Source organism: Ranitomeya variabilis, chromosome 7 (genome assembly GCF_051348905.1).
Source record: "Ranitomeya variabilis isolate aRanVar5 chromosome 7, aRanVar5.hap1, whole genome shotgun sequence".
NCBI classification, from domain to species: Eukaryota; Metazoa; Chordata; class Amphibia; order Anura; family Dendrobatidae; genus Ranitomeya; species Ranitomeya variabilis.
The window spans coordinates 227105405-227121729 of NC_135238.1; the positions used below are offsets into that span (position 1 = coordinate 227105405).

The window sequence follows — 16325 nt, forward strand, 5'->3', positions numbered from 1 at the left end:
GGCAAAGACATTTCATTTTAAAAAGCCAAATGTCCCCTTGTCTCAGGCTGCACTTCAGGACACATATATACAGAAGCATCTATAGCCAGATAGTGATAGTGAGACAAGTGATAACTGGGAGCACAGTCCTTCTAAATTACTCAATCAGACTGCAGAATATATTACTACAGTTGTGCTCAAAAGTTTACATACCCCGACAGAATGTTTGCTTTCTTGGCCTTTTTTTAGAGAATATAAATGATAACACCAAAACTTTTTCTCCACTCATGGTTAGTGGTTGGATGAAGCCATGTATTGTCAAACTACTATGATTCTCTTTGTAAGTCATGATGACAACCCAAAACATACAAATGACCCTGATCAAAAGTTTACATACCCTGGTGATTTTGGCCTGATAACATGCACAGAAGTTGACACAAATGGGTGTGAATGGCTACTAAAGGTAACATCCTCCCCTGTGACCTGTTTACTTGTAATCAGTGTGTGTTCATAAAAGCTGAGTGAGTTTCTTGGATCCAGACAGACTCTTGCATCTTTCATCCAGCCACTGACATTTCTGGATTGTGAGTCATGGGGAAAGTAAAAGAATTGTCAAAGGATCTACGGGAAAAGGTAGTTGAACTGTATAAAACAGGAAAGGGATACAAAAAATATCCACAAGTCTTCAGAGGCTGGACAGACATCTGTCTGAGATGGTTTACTGAATCTTGCATTGAGCAGGGGGTTGGACATGATGTCCCTGGAGATCCCTTCCAAATGAAACATTCTATGATTCTATGATATAACATCGTGGTTACAAGTCAGAACATGCAGAATTTACAATTTTGCCTCAATCTACAATTTTGGTCTATTTATTCTGCAGAGCAGCACACATTTGTATTTGAATTGTTGCATAGATGAAATCAGAATAATGGAATGACCAAACTAAGAGAATTGGAGTCTAAGACCAAAGTCAAGAAAAGCCAGAAGCAAAGCTGAAGCTCAACACAAAGGGTGAAACTACCTTAGGTCTATTCCAGCTTTGGAGAAACAGGGTTAATCCAAAAGGGAATTCAAATACAAGACAGTAATCATATAAAAAGTGCACCAGGTCGTAAATACTTTATCTTGCCCCGGCAAGATTGCACTGATCCATTTGATTGTGTGGTTAGCTGGACCACTGCATTGGCCAAAAAGCAGATGAAGCAGAAAGCACCTGTAGGGTCCAGCATTGCCAAGAAGACCATAGCTGTAGTGAACAGCAATAAGTTGCTATGTATTTTCTCTGCTCCCATTTTTAATAGTTTTAGTAATATTTTATAATAGTTTTCTTTTGAATTGTAACAATATTTATGGAATCAATAATTCTTCCGCAACAAATAAAATATAAATCGCTACAAAATATTCATTTAAAAAAAATCAATTAATTAATCTAAACAGTTTTCAGATTGCGCACTCCCCTGCGATGTGAATAATGCATTATTAAAAGCTACAGATTGAACTATTAATATATTAATACAGATTGCGGTATAATGAGGACTGTGTTTCTCTTGATATTTCAGCCATAAGCTTCTAATTACTGACGGAGATTTTATTTATGATTAAAATGATACATTTGAAAGATTTATTTTGATAGATAATTTCAAAGAAATGTCTATCACTTACGTGTATTTGTGTATTCTAGCAGCTACTCCCCATCCATCACACTGGAAACAATATATACAATCAATTAATTGCACAGTCGCCAATTCATAGACAATGGGAGAATTCACTAGCTGATAAATTTCCTTTATGTAACGAAAGCAAAGAATTGAAAACGATTGAAATTGAAACAGGTGGAGAATTGTAACCAATGAACATGCACCAGTTTTGGTGTAAACTGCACCAATTCTTGTTGCCAATCATATGCACTCTGAAATAGTCCAAAGACTTTTAGTAGCCTAAAGTTAAACATTGGCATGATGACGGGAAAATAAGCATGTTTTCAAAGTTTTAAGACCTATTTAAAGGGTTTATCAACTACTAAGATGACCCCTTCTTAAACCAAATGTTCGTCCCCGATAAAATAATGAAGCCTATACTCACCTCCTGTGCCGGCACTGTTCCTGTGGTGTCGGCACTCGCTCTCCCAGGGCTGTCACGTGGTGTTGTGACAGGTGACGCCGACACCCAATCAGCACCGGCGTCACTGTCTCCGCCTTCAGACAAACTGAACAGGAAGAGGAAGTCAGGGATCTGCTGCAGCCCGGACTTCCTCTTCATTATTCAAAAAATAATCTGTCACACAGCTTCAATCAATCGTAAAACTTATTTCTCTTAGAAATGGCGAGACAAATACAAAAGAGATTTTTTTTCCAAGCATATTTAATTTATGTAAATAATTGTAATAAAATATAAATAATAAATACACAAGAGGCCATAATTGTATCTGAAGAATGAGCCTAACACTTCAATTGTGCAGCACAGTGAATAGTTTAAAATTGCAAATGCAAAGAATAAGTGGCAGAATTGCTGTTTTGTTAATATTTATCATCCCATAAAAAGTTTTTAAAAAGTTTGTCAATAGGGTATATATCACAAAGTGATGGCGCTGACAAATATACTCATCCCCATAAAGAAAAGTATGCTTATTTTGTTTATCTGTTGAATATAAAATAATTAAAATAGTTATGACCCCAGGAATACAACAATAAAAAAGTGAAAATAAAAAAGTAAATAAAAACAAAAACTGTTATTGGCGCAATGGAGTTAAACATGTATTTAAATTGCAGCGCGACACATAAAAATAAACTGCAATGCCCGAAAAGCATTTAGAAAAGTTTCCAAATGATGAAAGGAGATTGTTAGCAGAAACACATGACATATCTTCATTCCACTGTTCAGCTGACTGTCAGGGGCTCGTTACAGAGACTGTTAAGTGCTTCTCCCTGTGATCCAGCCATTTGTAGCGCAGTGATCTGGTTCCGCCTCTCCACCCTGAACACTGAGGATTAAAAGAGAGATCCGCGGTGATTCTTCTCTGCAGACATTCTCTCTGGTGGAGATGGATGAAGTTAATTTCAGATGGCGAGATACGCTAATGCTTTCCTGAACTCCGGAAAAAAGGTCAGACACCCAGATGAATTGAATCCCTAAGTTGTAGCAAAAAGATGTTTTAAGATAATATTTTTACTCACTTTTCCTTTTCTGTATATTTTCTATTTTTACGTGTTTTTTTTTTTCCCTAGCAATGACTAAAGTTTTGGACCGAGCAGTTTGCATTTTAAGTCAGAATTATCAAATGTCAAATGTTTGTACAAATCCGTATCTGTGACATTTACACTAATTGCAAGCAGTTTGGAATCTATTTTTTTTCCGTTTTCCATAGGGCTCAAATTTTTTATTTTTGTTCCAGGTGCAATTTGACAAAACGTCGGATCACACTCAAACCAATGTTAATCTATGGGGCCAATTACATGTCCTAAGAAAAAAATCTCATCATACCCGATTTGCATCCGATGTTCAGATCGCTCTGAACAGTCCCACACTTGTTTTTTGCTTAGCTTTTTTGCTAGGTTCACTAAATGCTAAAACTGACCTGCCATTATGATTCTCCAGGTCATTATGAGTTCATAGACACCTAACATGACTAGGTTATTTTTTACCTAAGTTGTGAAAAAAAATTCGAAACTTTGCTAAAAAAAAAAAAAAATTGCGCCATTTTCCGATACCTGTAGAGTCTCCATTTTTCATGATCTGGGGTCCGTGGAGGGCTTATTTTTTGTGTGCCGAGCTGATGTTTTTAATGATACCAGTTTGGTGCAGATACGTTCTTTTGATCGCCTGTTATTGCATTTTAATTCAATGTCGCGGCGACCAAAAAAAGTAATTCTGGCGTTTCTAATATTTTTCTCACTACGTTGTTTAGCGATCAGGTTAATGCTTTTTTTTATTGATAGATTGGGCGATTCTGAACACAGCGATACTAAATATGTGTAGGTTTGATTTTTTTTTATTGATTTATTTTGAATGGGTCGAAAGGGGGTGATTTAAATTTTTATATTTTTTTTATTTTTTTCACATTTTTTTTACTTTTTTTTTCTTTTGCCATGCTTCAATAGCCTCCATAGGAGGCTAGAAGCTGGCACAGCACGATCGCCTCTGCTACATAGCAGCGATCATCAGATCGCTGCTAGGCAGCAGAAATACAGGTGTGCTGTGAGCGCCGACCACAGGGTGGTGCTCACAGCAGACCTGCATCAGTAACCATAAAGGTCTCAAGGACCTCTATGGTTACTATACAGAAGCATCTCTGACCCCCGATCATGTGACGGGGGTCGGCGATGCGCTCATTTCCGGCCGCCCGGCCGGAAGCGCCGGATAAATGACGCTGTCTGCGTTTGACAGCGGCATTTAACTAGTTAATAGCGGCAAGGGGAATCGCGATTTCACCTGCTGCTATTGCGGGCACATGTCAGCTGTTCAAAACAGCTGACATGTCCCGGCTTTGATGCGGGCTCACCGCCGGAGCCCGCATCAAAGAGGGGGATCTGACCTCGGACGTACTATCCAGTCCGAGGTTAGAAAGGGGTTAATTCCTGAAAAGCACCTGAAGGATAAATAAACTACCTGACAAGAGTTTTTAATATGTTTAGGGGTGAATTTTTTTTAAATGGTATCACTTTGGGGTTTTTATATTATATAGGTCCCCCCAAATCACTTCAAAACGGAATAGGTCCCTAAAAAATACATTTTGTAAATTTCCTTTAAAAAAAATGAAAAATTGCTGCTACAGTTTTAACCCCTTAATGACAGCCAATACGTCTTTTTACTGACCTGAGATATAAGAGAATAGCATCTCCATACAGGTAACAATCCCGCAGCTGTGGGCTGTACACTATAGCTGACAACTTGCTGTATCAGCCACAATCAGTGTTGGCACCGTCCAAATCTGTTTAATGCCTTAGATGCTGCTGTTAATAGTGACTACATCATTATAAATGGTTAACAGAGTGTGGGGGCTTCCTCTTTATCCCAGTTGCTGTCCTCAGATCATGATTGTGTGGTCCTGATGTTTGCCATGGCAATTCACGACCAAATAGTGGCCTTAGAGTCAGACGGCTGTAGTAATCTGTTCACAAGAGACATTTAGGTGGTAAAAATACACATTTTCATTTCTGTCACGCCACTTTGCATTAATTCCTGTAAAGCACCTGAAGGGTTAATAAACTACCTGACAGCAGTTTTCAATATGTCAGGGGGTGCTGTTTTTAAAATGGTATCATGTTTGGGGGTTTCCCAATATATGATACCCCTAAAGTCACTTCAAACATGGATAAGTCCCTAAAAAAAATTTGGGGGGTAAATTTCCTTGAAAAAATGAAAAATTGGTGCTACATTTTTAAACCTCCTAAAATGCTAACAAAATAAAATAACATTTTACAAATGGTGCTGATGTAAAGCCGACATGTGGGAAATGTTATTTATTAATGGGTTGCTGTGGTATGACCATCTGGATTAAAGGGATAATCATTAAAATTTTGAAAATTGCAAATTTTTTAACATTTTTCTCAAATGTTTAATATTTTTTATAAATAAACACAAAACAGATTGACCTAAATTTACCATTATCATAAAGTATAATGTGTCACAAAAAAACAGTCTCAAAATCACTGGGATTTGTTGAAGCATTGCAGAGTTATTACCACATAAAGTGACACTAGTCACATTTCAAAAATTTGGCTCCGTCACTAAGGGGTTAAACTTTCTAATATCCTATCAACATAAAATAACACTTTACAGACGGTGCTAATGCAAAGTTGACATGAGAAAGATGTTATCTTTTAACTATTTTTGATTGGTGTGACTTTCTGGATTAAAGTGATAATCTTTCAAAGTTTGAAAATTGAAAATTTTTGACATTTTTGAATGTTTCATTCAATATTAAAAAAATAAACAAAAAACATAACAATTTAAATTTACCATTAACATAAAGCATAATGCGTCATGAAAAGACAATCACAAAATCCCTGCGATATGATGATATATTCCAGAGTTATTGCCACATGTCAGATTTGAAAAATTTGGTCAGGTCACTAAGGAGTGACACACATGCGCAGAGACATCCCGATTCTAGACGTTTCAGGCTAGCATGAGTATTCCTTGGGTTCCATTGTGCGTTAATAGAAAAAAAGGCGCCACGACCGTATGTAGGGAAGCGATCTGTGGAGACGAGCCGTGAGGGGCATATTAGTTTTATTTTTTCTACATCTTTCATTTATTATGCCCTGGGGTCTCTCTAGCTTCCAGATCATAATAAGAAACATTGTAATTGGTGGTGACTAGTGATAAGCGAGTATACTCGTTACTCGAGATTTCTCGAGCATGCCCGGGTGACCTCCGAGTATTTTTTAGTGCTCGGAGATTTAGTTTTCATCGCCACAGCTGAATGATTTACATCTGTTAGCCAGCATAAGAACATTTAAGGGTTGCCTGGTTGCTAGGGAATCCCCACATGTAATCAAGCTGGCTAGTAGCTGTAAATCATTCAGCTGCGGTGAAGAAAACAAAATCTCCGAGCACTAAAAAATACTTGGAGGTCACCCTAGCGTGCTCGGCAAATCTCGAGTAATGAGAATATTCGCTCATCACTAGTGGTGACTAAATTGGAATCACGTCCTGTCACTTGGCAAACGCAATAGTGAATTATGAACTTTTACACAGAACTTTCTTTTAATGGTCGACTTAAGTTATTTACTTACTTTAAATCGGCTGCAGCTTTCTATTTTTCCAAAAGTATTAACACCTGTGTTCTATCAGACAGCGGCGGCAACTGTATGATCAATATTTTGCTTGTCCTTGATGCTGCAAATTAAGCTTAGATGGAAGACTCTATAATTTTTTTATCGAAGTAACAGCGACAGAGTCAACAGTCAGATAATGAAGCATACAGCGGAGAAATGCTGCAGTTATTACTGGCAACATTGTAACTTGTTTATTTTTATAAACCATGATGGTTCGTAACTTACTATAATTGTTTACGTGATCGTTGCCCCGTTCAGGCAGATCATTGGCTACAATATGCAAGTCATGTACTTTGCACTTTGCCCTGTTTCTGAATCAGGACTACTTTAAGGACAGAAAAAATATTTTAAAAAATAAAGAAACACCAACATTACAAATAAGAGAAGATCTTTTAAAGATCATGCGCCATAGCCAAGGTTTGTCTTGGAGTCATTCTTACTATCAACCATTGTAGGCCTCAAGAAGAATTCATATCTTAAAGAAAATTAACACCATCAATCTATTTTTTTTTACTTAAATGCTTGTATTTTGTGGAAAATAAATGCTTTTTGCAATGGGATTTCATTCAAGTTTTTGCAACAGTAGGCTCTTTGTTTCCTTCCAAATTGCTGAATCAGTGAGCTAGGTGTGACATAGAGTTTGTAACTTTTTTATTTGTCTTTTTTATCTCCTTTCAACCGATTTGTGACCACAACAAAGTTCAGCTCAACTTTAATGTGGCTGTGGTCATAAATCAGCTGAGGAGAGTTCAGAAAAAGAAAGAAAAGAGTTAGGACTCTCCCATTAGAACAAGCTCACTGATGATTCTCAATTTACTGATCTTTGGCTTGTCTTTGACAAGAGGCAGAAGAATTTGCAGATGCTTACTTTCATAGTAAGTCTGTAGTCATTTGTCCAAGATGTTTGGAGCAATCTGCCTGCTGAGTTCCTTCAAAAACTGCTTGCAAGCGTACAGAGAAGAACTGATGAAGGCAAAGGGTGGTCACGCCAAATTTTATTTTGATTTCCCCATTGATCACTGTTTTTATTTTTTGCTAATTAATAAAAAAATATATATTCTTACCTTGCAGCAATTTTTCCATTGAATTGGGGAATCGGTAAGGATGCTATCAAGGACTTATAATGAATTGGGGACTAACGGAGGATACTATTAAGGACTTTACCATTAAGGAGGAATGATGGTATCAGGAACTTAAAGTCAATTGGAAGGATGGGGAGGATGATATCAGGGACTTATAATGAGTTGTTAGGTGGGGAAGGATGGTATCAGTGACTTATAATGAATTGGGGTCAAGGGGAAGACATTATCAGGGACTTATAAAGAGTTCAGACTGAGGAAGTATGGTATCAGGGACTTATAATGAATTAGGAGGTGGGGAAGGATGGTATCAGGGACTTATAATAAATTGGGAGGTGGGGAAGGATGGTATCAGGGACTTATAATGAATTGGGAGGTGGGGAATGATGGTATCAGGGACTTATAATGAATTGGGAGGTGGGGAAGGATGGTATCAGGGACTTATAATTAATTGGGAGGTGGAGAGGATGGAATCAGTGACTTATAATGAGTTGGGCGGTGGAGAGGATGGCATCTGGGAACTATAATGAAATGGGAGGAGGGGGAGGATGGTATCAGGGACTTATAATGAATTAGGAGGTGGGGAGGATGGTATCAGGGACTTGTAATGAATTAGGAGGTGGGGGAAGATGGTATTATTATTATTATTATTAATTTATTTATACAGCACCATTAATTCCATGGTGCTGTACATGAGAAGGGGTTACATCAAAATACAAATATCACTTACAGTAAACAAACTAACAATGACAGACTGGTACAGCGGGAAGAGGACCCTGCCCTTGCGGGCATACATTCTACAGGATAGTGGGGAAGGAGACAGTAGGTTGAGGGTTGCAGTAGCTCTGATGGTGTTGAGGTGGCCGTGTGGACATTACAGGTTGTAAGCTTCGTTGAAGAGGTGAGTTTTCAGGTTTCTTTTGAAGGATCCAAATGTGGTGGATAACCGGATGTGTTGGGGCACAGAATTCCAGAGGATGGGGGATATTTGGGAGAAGTCTTGGAGGCAAGTGGGTGAGGAGCGAATAAGTGTGGAGGAGAGAAGGAGGTCTTGGGAGGACCAGAGATTACGTGAGGGAAGATATTGAGAGATTAGTTTGGAAATATACGGAGGAGAATGGTTATGGATGGCTTTGTAGGTCAGTGTTAGTAGTTTAAACTGGATATGCTGGGAAATTGGGAGCCAGTGAAGGGATTTGCAAAGAGGGGAAGCAGGAGTGTAACGAGGAGAGAGATTAATTAGTCGGGCAACAGAGTTGAGGATAGACTGGAGGAGTGCGAGAGTATTAGAAGGTAGGCCACAGAGGAGGATGTTGCAGTAGTCAAGGTGGGAGATGATTAGGGCATGCACAAGCATTTTGGTAGAGTGAGGGTTGAGGAAAGGACAGATTCTGGAAATATTTTTGAGCTGGAGGCGACAGGAGGTGGCGAGAGCTTGGATGTGCGGTTTGAAGGACAGGGCAGAATCCAGGGTTACTCCAAGGCAGCGGATTTTGGGGACAGGTGAAAGTGTGATTTCATTTATTTTGATAGATAGATAGATCAGGTAGGGGAGATATGCGAGATGGAGGAAAGATAATTAGTTCAGATTTGTCAACATTGAGCTTGAGGAAGCGAGAGGAGAAGAAGGAGGATATGGCGGATAGACACTCTGGGATTCTGGAGAGCAGAGGGGTGACATCTGGGCCTGGGAGGTAGATCTGAGTGTCATCAGCATATAGATGGTACTGGAAGCCATAGGACCTTATGAGTTGTCCCAGGCCGAATGTATAGATTGAGATGAGTAAGGGCCCAAGGACAGAGCCTTGAGGGACACCAACAGAGAGGGTGGGATGAAGAGGTAGTATGGGAGTAGGTAATGCTAAATGTGTGGTTGGTAAGGTATGAGGAGATCCAAGATAGGGTGAGGTCTTTGACCCCAAAGGAAGAGAGGATCTGTAGTAGGAGGCAGTGGTCAACTGCGTCGAAGGCATAGGACAGGTCTAGAAGGAGGAGTATAGAGAATTGTCTGTTAGCTTTGGCTGTAAGTAAGTCGTTAGTAATTTTGGTCAGGGCAGTCTCAGTGAAATGGTGGGGACGGAAGCCAGATTGTAGGTTGTCGAAAAGAGAGTTAGATGCAAAGGGAGGGGAAAGTTCAGCATGGACGTGCTGCTCAAGGAGTTTGGATGCAAATGGGAGCAAAGATATGGGGCGATAGCTGGACATAGTGCTTGGGTCAAGTGATGGCTTTTTGAGGATAGGTGTGATTGTGGCACGTTTGAAAGCAGTGGGGAAGGTACCAGAAGTTAGTGATAGGTTGAAGAGATGGGTTAGGGATGGGATTAGTGTGGTGATGAAGTTGGGGAGGAGGTGGGATGGGATGGGGTCAAGTGCACAAGTGGTGAGGTGTGATTTGGAGAGAAGATGAGCAAGCTCCCCTTCAGTGATTTTGGAGAGGGAAGTTATGAGGTTTGGGCATTGGTCTGGTATACAAAGGGGTTGTGGTGGTTTGACGACAAAGATTTGCCTTGTTTGGTCGATCTTATTTTTGAAGTGTGTGGCAAAGTACTCGGCAATGATAAGGGAACTCGGAGGGGGCAGTGGTGGGCGGAGGAGGGAGTTAAAAGTCTTGAACAACTGTTTGGGGTTGGGGATAAGGAAGATACAAGAGTTGTGAAGTAGGCCTGTTTAGCAGAGGTGAGAGCTGATTTGAATGCGAGTGTTGCTTGTTTGAGTGCAGTGAAAACATCTTGCGAATGTGTTTTCTTCCAACGTCGTTCTGCAATTCTGGATACCTGCCGAAGCTTTTTAGTGATGTTATTGTGCCAGGGTTGTCTATTGGTTCGTTGCACTCTGCTATGCATGACAAGGACGACCATGTCAATAGCTGATGCAAGAGTGGCATTGTAGAAAGCAGTGGCAGTGTCTATGTCGTGGAGTGAGGATATGGATGCTAGTGGCAGGATAAAGTCAGAGAGCATGTGGGTGTCTAGGTGTGTGTGGTTCCTGCGTGGGTGCGCATGTTGCTGGACATGGGTGACAGGCGAGGAGGACAGGGATGAGAAAGTGAGTAGATGGTGGTCAGATAGAGGGAGAGGGGAGGTTGTGAAGTTAGATAGGGAGCATAGACGGGTGAAGACAAGGTCTAATGTGTGTCCGTCTGTGTCGGTGGCTGAGGAGGACCACTGAGTAAGTCCAAAGGATGAAGTATCAGGGACTTATAATGAATTGGGAGGTGAAGAGGATGGTATAAGGGATTTATAATGAATTAGGAGGTGGGGAGGATGGTATCAGGGACTTATAATGCATTGGGAGGTGGGGGCGGATGGTATCATGGACTTATAATGAATTAGGAGGTGGGGAGGATTGTATCAGGGACTTATAATGAATTGGGATGTGGGGAGGATGATATCAGGGACTTATAATGAATTGGGAGGTGGGGAGGATGGTATCAGGGACTTATAATGCATTGGGAGGTGGGGGAGGATGGTATAAGGGACTTATAATCAATTAGGAGGTGGGGAGGATGGTATCATGGACTTATAGTGAATTGAGAGGTGGGGAGGATGGTATCATGGACTTATAATGAATTAGTAGGTGGGGAGGATGGTATCAGGGACTTATAATGCATTGGGAGGTGGGGGAGGATGGTATCATGGACTTATAATGAATTAGAAGGTGGGGAGGATGGTATCAGGGACTTATAATGAATTGGAAGGTGGGGAGGATGGTATCAGGGACTTATAATGAATTGGGATGTGGGGAGGATGGTATAAGGGATTTATAATGAATTAGGAGGAGGGGAGGATGGTATCAGGGACTTATAATGAATTGGGAGGTGGGGGAGGATGGTATAAGGGACTTATAATGAATTGGGAGGTGGGGAGGATGGTATCAGGGACTTATAATGCATTGGGAGGTGGGGGAGGATGGTATAAGGGACTTATAATCAATTAGGAGGTGGGGAGGATGGTATCAGGGACTTATAATGAATTGGGAGGTGGGGAGGATGGTATCATGGACTTATAATGAATTGGGAGGTGGGGAGGATGGTATCATGGACTTATAATGAATTAGTAGGTGGGGAGGATGGTATCAGGGACTTATAATGCATTGGGAGGTGGGGGAGGATGGTATCATGGACTTATAATGAATTAGAAGGTGGGGAGGATGGTATCAGGGACTTATAATGAATTGGAAGGTGGGGAGGATGGTATCAGGGACTTATAATGAATTGGGATGTTGGGAGGATGGTATAAGGGATTTATAATGAATTAGGAGGAGGGGAGGATGGTATCAGGGACTTATAATGAATTGGGAGGTGGGGGAGGATGGTATCAGGGACTTATAATGCATTGGGAGGTGGGGAGGATGGTATAAGGGACTTATAATCAATTAGGAGGTGGGGAGGATGGTATCAGGGACTTATAATGAATTGGGAGGTGGGGAGGATGGTATCATGGACTTATAATGAATTGAGAGGTGGGGAGGATGGTATCATGGACTTATAATGAATTAGTAGGTGGGGAGGATGGTATCAGGGACTTATAATGCATTGGGAGGTGGGGGAGGATGGTATCAGGGACTTATAATGAATTAGTAGGTGGGGAGGATGGTATCAGGGACTTATAATGAATTGAGAGGTGGGGAGGATGGTATCAGGGACTTATAATGAATTGAGAGGTGGGGAGGATGGTATCATGGACTTATAATGAATTAGTAGGTGGGGAGGATGGTATCAGGGACTTATAATGAATTGGGAGGTGGGGGAGGATGGTATCAGGGACTTATAATGAATTGGGAGGTGGGGGAGGATGGTATAAGGGACTTATAATCAATTAGGAGGTGGGGAGGATGGTATCAGGGACTTATAATGAATTGGGAGGTGGGGAGGATGGTATCATGGACTTATAATGAATTAGTAGGTGGGGAGGATGGTATCAGGGACTTATAATGAATTGAGAGGTGGGGAGGATGGTATCATGGACTTATAATGAATTAGTAGGTGGGGAGGATGGTATCAGGGACTTATAATGAATTGAGAGGTGGGGAGGATGGTATCATGGACTTATAATGAATTAGTAGGTGGGGAGGATGGTATCAGGGACTTATAATGAATTGGGAGGTGGGGGAGGATGGTATCAGGGACTTATAATGAATTGGGAGGTGGGGGAGGATGGTATAAGGGACTTATAATCAATTAGGAGGTGGGGAGGATGGTATCAGGGACTTATAATGAATTGGGAGGTGGGGAGGATGGTATCATGGACTTATAATGAATTGAGAGGTGGGGAGGATGGTATCATGGACTTATAATGAATTAGTAGGTGGGGAGGATGGTATCAGGGACTTATAATGCATTGGGAGGTGGGGGAGGATGGTATCATGGACTTATAATGAATTAGAAGGTGGGGAGGATGGTATCAGGGACTTATAATGAATTGGAAGGTGGGGAGGATGGTATAAGGGATTTATAATGAATTAGGAGGAGGGGAGGATGGTATCAGGGACTTATAATTAATTAGGAGGTGGGGAGGATGGTATCAGGGACTTATAATGAATTGGGATGTGGGGAGGATGGTATAAGGGATTTATAATGAATTAGGAGGAGGGGAGGATGGTATCAGGGACTTATAATTAATTAGGAGGTGGGGAGGATGGTATCAGGGACTTATAATGAATTAGGAGGTGGGGAGGATGGTATCAGGGACTTATAATGAATTGGGAGGTGGGGAGGATGGTATCAGGGACTTATAATGCATTGGGAGGTGGGGAGGATGGTATAAGGGATTTATAATGAATTATGAGGTGGGGAGGATGGTATCAGGGACTTATAATGCATTGGGAGGTGGGGAGGATGGTATCAGGGATTTATAATGAATTAGGAGGTGGGGAGGATGGTATCAGGGACTTATAATGAATTATGAGGTGGGGAGGATGGTATCAGGGACTTATAATGAATTGGGATGTGGGGAGGATGGTATCAGGGACTTATAATGAATTGGGAGGTGGGGAGGATGGTATAAGGGACTTATAATCAATTAGGAGGTGGGGAGGATGGTATCAGGGACTTATAATGAATTAGGAGGTGGGGAGGATGGTATCAAGGACTTATAATGAATTGGGAGGTGGGGGAGGATGGTATCAGGGACTTATAATGAATTGGGAGGTGGGGAGGATGGTATCAGGGACTTATAATGAATTGGGAGGTGGGGAGGATGGTATCAGGGACTTATAATGAATTAGGAGGTGGGGAGGATGGTATCAAGGACTTATAATGAATTGGGAGGTGGGGAGGATGGTATCAGGGACTTATAATGAATTGAGAGGTGGGGAGGATGGTATCATGGACTTATAATGAATTAGTAGGTGGGGAGGATGGTATCAGGGACTTATAATGAATTGGGAGGTGGGGGAGGATGGTATCAGGGACTTATAATGAATTGGGAGGTGGGGGAGGATGGTATAAGGGACTTATAATCAATTAGGAGGTGGGGAGGATGGTATCAGGGACTTATAATGAATTGGGAGGTGGGGAGGATGGTATCATGGACTTATAATGAATTAGTAGGTGGGGAGGATGGTATCAGGGACTTATAATGAATTGAGAGGTGGGGAGGATGGTATCATGGACTTATAATGAATTAGTAGGTGGGGAGGATGGTATCAGGGACTTATAATGAATTGGGAGGTGGGGGAGGATGGTATCAGGGACTTATAATGAATTGGGAGGTGGGGGAGGATGGTATAAGGGACTTATAATCAATTAGGAGGTGGGGAGGATGGTATCAGGGACTTATAATGAATTGGGAGGTGGGGAGGATGGTATCATGGACTTATAATGAATTGAGAGGTGGGGAGGATGGTATCATGGACTTATAATGAATTAGTAGGTGGGGAGGATGGTATCAGGGACTTATAATGCATTGGGAGGTGGGGGAGGATGGTATCATGGACTTATAATGAATTAGAAGGTGGGGAGGATGGTATCAGGGACTTATAATGAATTGGAAGGTGGGGAGGATGGTATCAGGGACTTATAATGAATTGGGATGTGGGGAGGATGGTATAAGGGATTTATAATGAATTAGGAGGAGGGGAGGATGGTATCAGGGACTTATAATTAATTAGGAGGTGGGGAGGATGGTATCAGGGACTTATAATGAATTAGGAGGTGGGGAGGATGGTATCAGGGACTTATAATGAATTGGGAGGTGGGGAGGATGGTATCAGGGACTTATAATGCATTGGGAGGTGGGGAGGATGGTATAAGGGATTTATAATGAATTATGAGGTGGGGAGGATGGTATCAGGGACTTATAATGCATTGGGAGGTGGGGAGGATGGTATCAGGGATTTATAATGAATTAGGAGGTGGGGAGGATGGTATCAGGGACTTATAATGAATTATGAGGTGGGGAGGATGGTATCAGGGACTTATAATGAATTGGGATGTGGGGAGGATGGTATCAGGGACTTATAATGAATTGGGAGGTGGGGAGGATGGTATAAGGGACTTATAATCAATTAGGAGGTGGGGAGGATGGTATCAGGGACTTATAATGAATTAGGAGGTGGGGAGGATGGTATCAAGGACTTATAATGAATTGGGAGGTGGGGGAGGATGGTATCAGGGACTTATAATGAATTGGGAGGTGGGGAGGATGGTATCAGGGACTTATAATGAATTGGGAGGTGGGGAGGATGGTATCAGGGACTTATAATGAATTAGGAGGTGGGGAGGATGGTATCAAGGACTTATAATGAATTGGGAGGTGGGGGAGGATGGTATCAGGGACTTATAATGAATTGGGAGGTGGGGGAGGATGGTATCAGGGATTTATAATTAATTAGGAGGTGGGGAGGATGGTATCAGGGACTTATAATTAATTAGGAGGTGGGGAGGATGGTATCAGGGACTTATAATGAATTAGGAGGTGGGGAGGATGGTATCAGGGACTTATAATGAATTAGGAGGTGGGGGAGGATGGTATCAGGGACTTATAGTGAATTGGGATGTGGGGAGGATGGTATAAGGGATTTATAATGAATTAGGAGGTGGGGAGGATGGTATCAGGGACTTATAATGCATTGGGAGGTGGGGAGGATGGTATCATGGACTTATAATGAATTAGGAGGTGGGGAGGATGGTATCAGGGACTTATAATGAATTAGGAGGTGGGGAGGATGGTATCAAGGACTTATAATGAATTGGGAGGTGGGGGAGGATGGTATCAGGGACTTATAATGAATTGGGAGGTGGGGGAGGATGGTATCAGGGATTTATAATTAATTAGGAGGTGGGGAGGATGGTATCAGGGACTTATAATTAATTAGGAGGTGGGGAGGATGGTATCAGGGACTTATAATGAATTAGGAGGTGGGGAGGATGGTATCAGGGACTTATAGTGAATTGGGATGTGGGGAGGATGGTATAAGGGATTTATAATGCATTGGGAGGTGGGGGAGGATGGTATAAGGGACTTATAATGCATTGGGAGGTGGG

The 16325-nt window shown here is 41.5% G+C and overlaps 1 long non-coding RNA gene across 1 annotated transcript in view; it reads left to right on the top strand.

The window, feature by feature from the left end:
- Positions 1 to 2347: 2347 nt before the first annotated feature.
- LOC143786020 (uncharacterized) overlaps positions 2348 to 16325 on the top strand; it is a 31527-nt gene continuing 17549 nt past the window's right edge. Inside the window, exon 1 of the long non-coding RNA XR_013218204.1 lies at positions 2348 to 3084. This is a non-coding gene — a long non-coding RNA (uncharacterized LOC143786020). The remainder of the gene's footprint in view (positions 3085 to 16325) is intronic.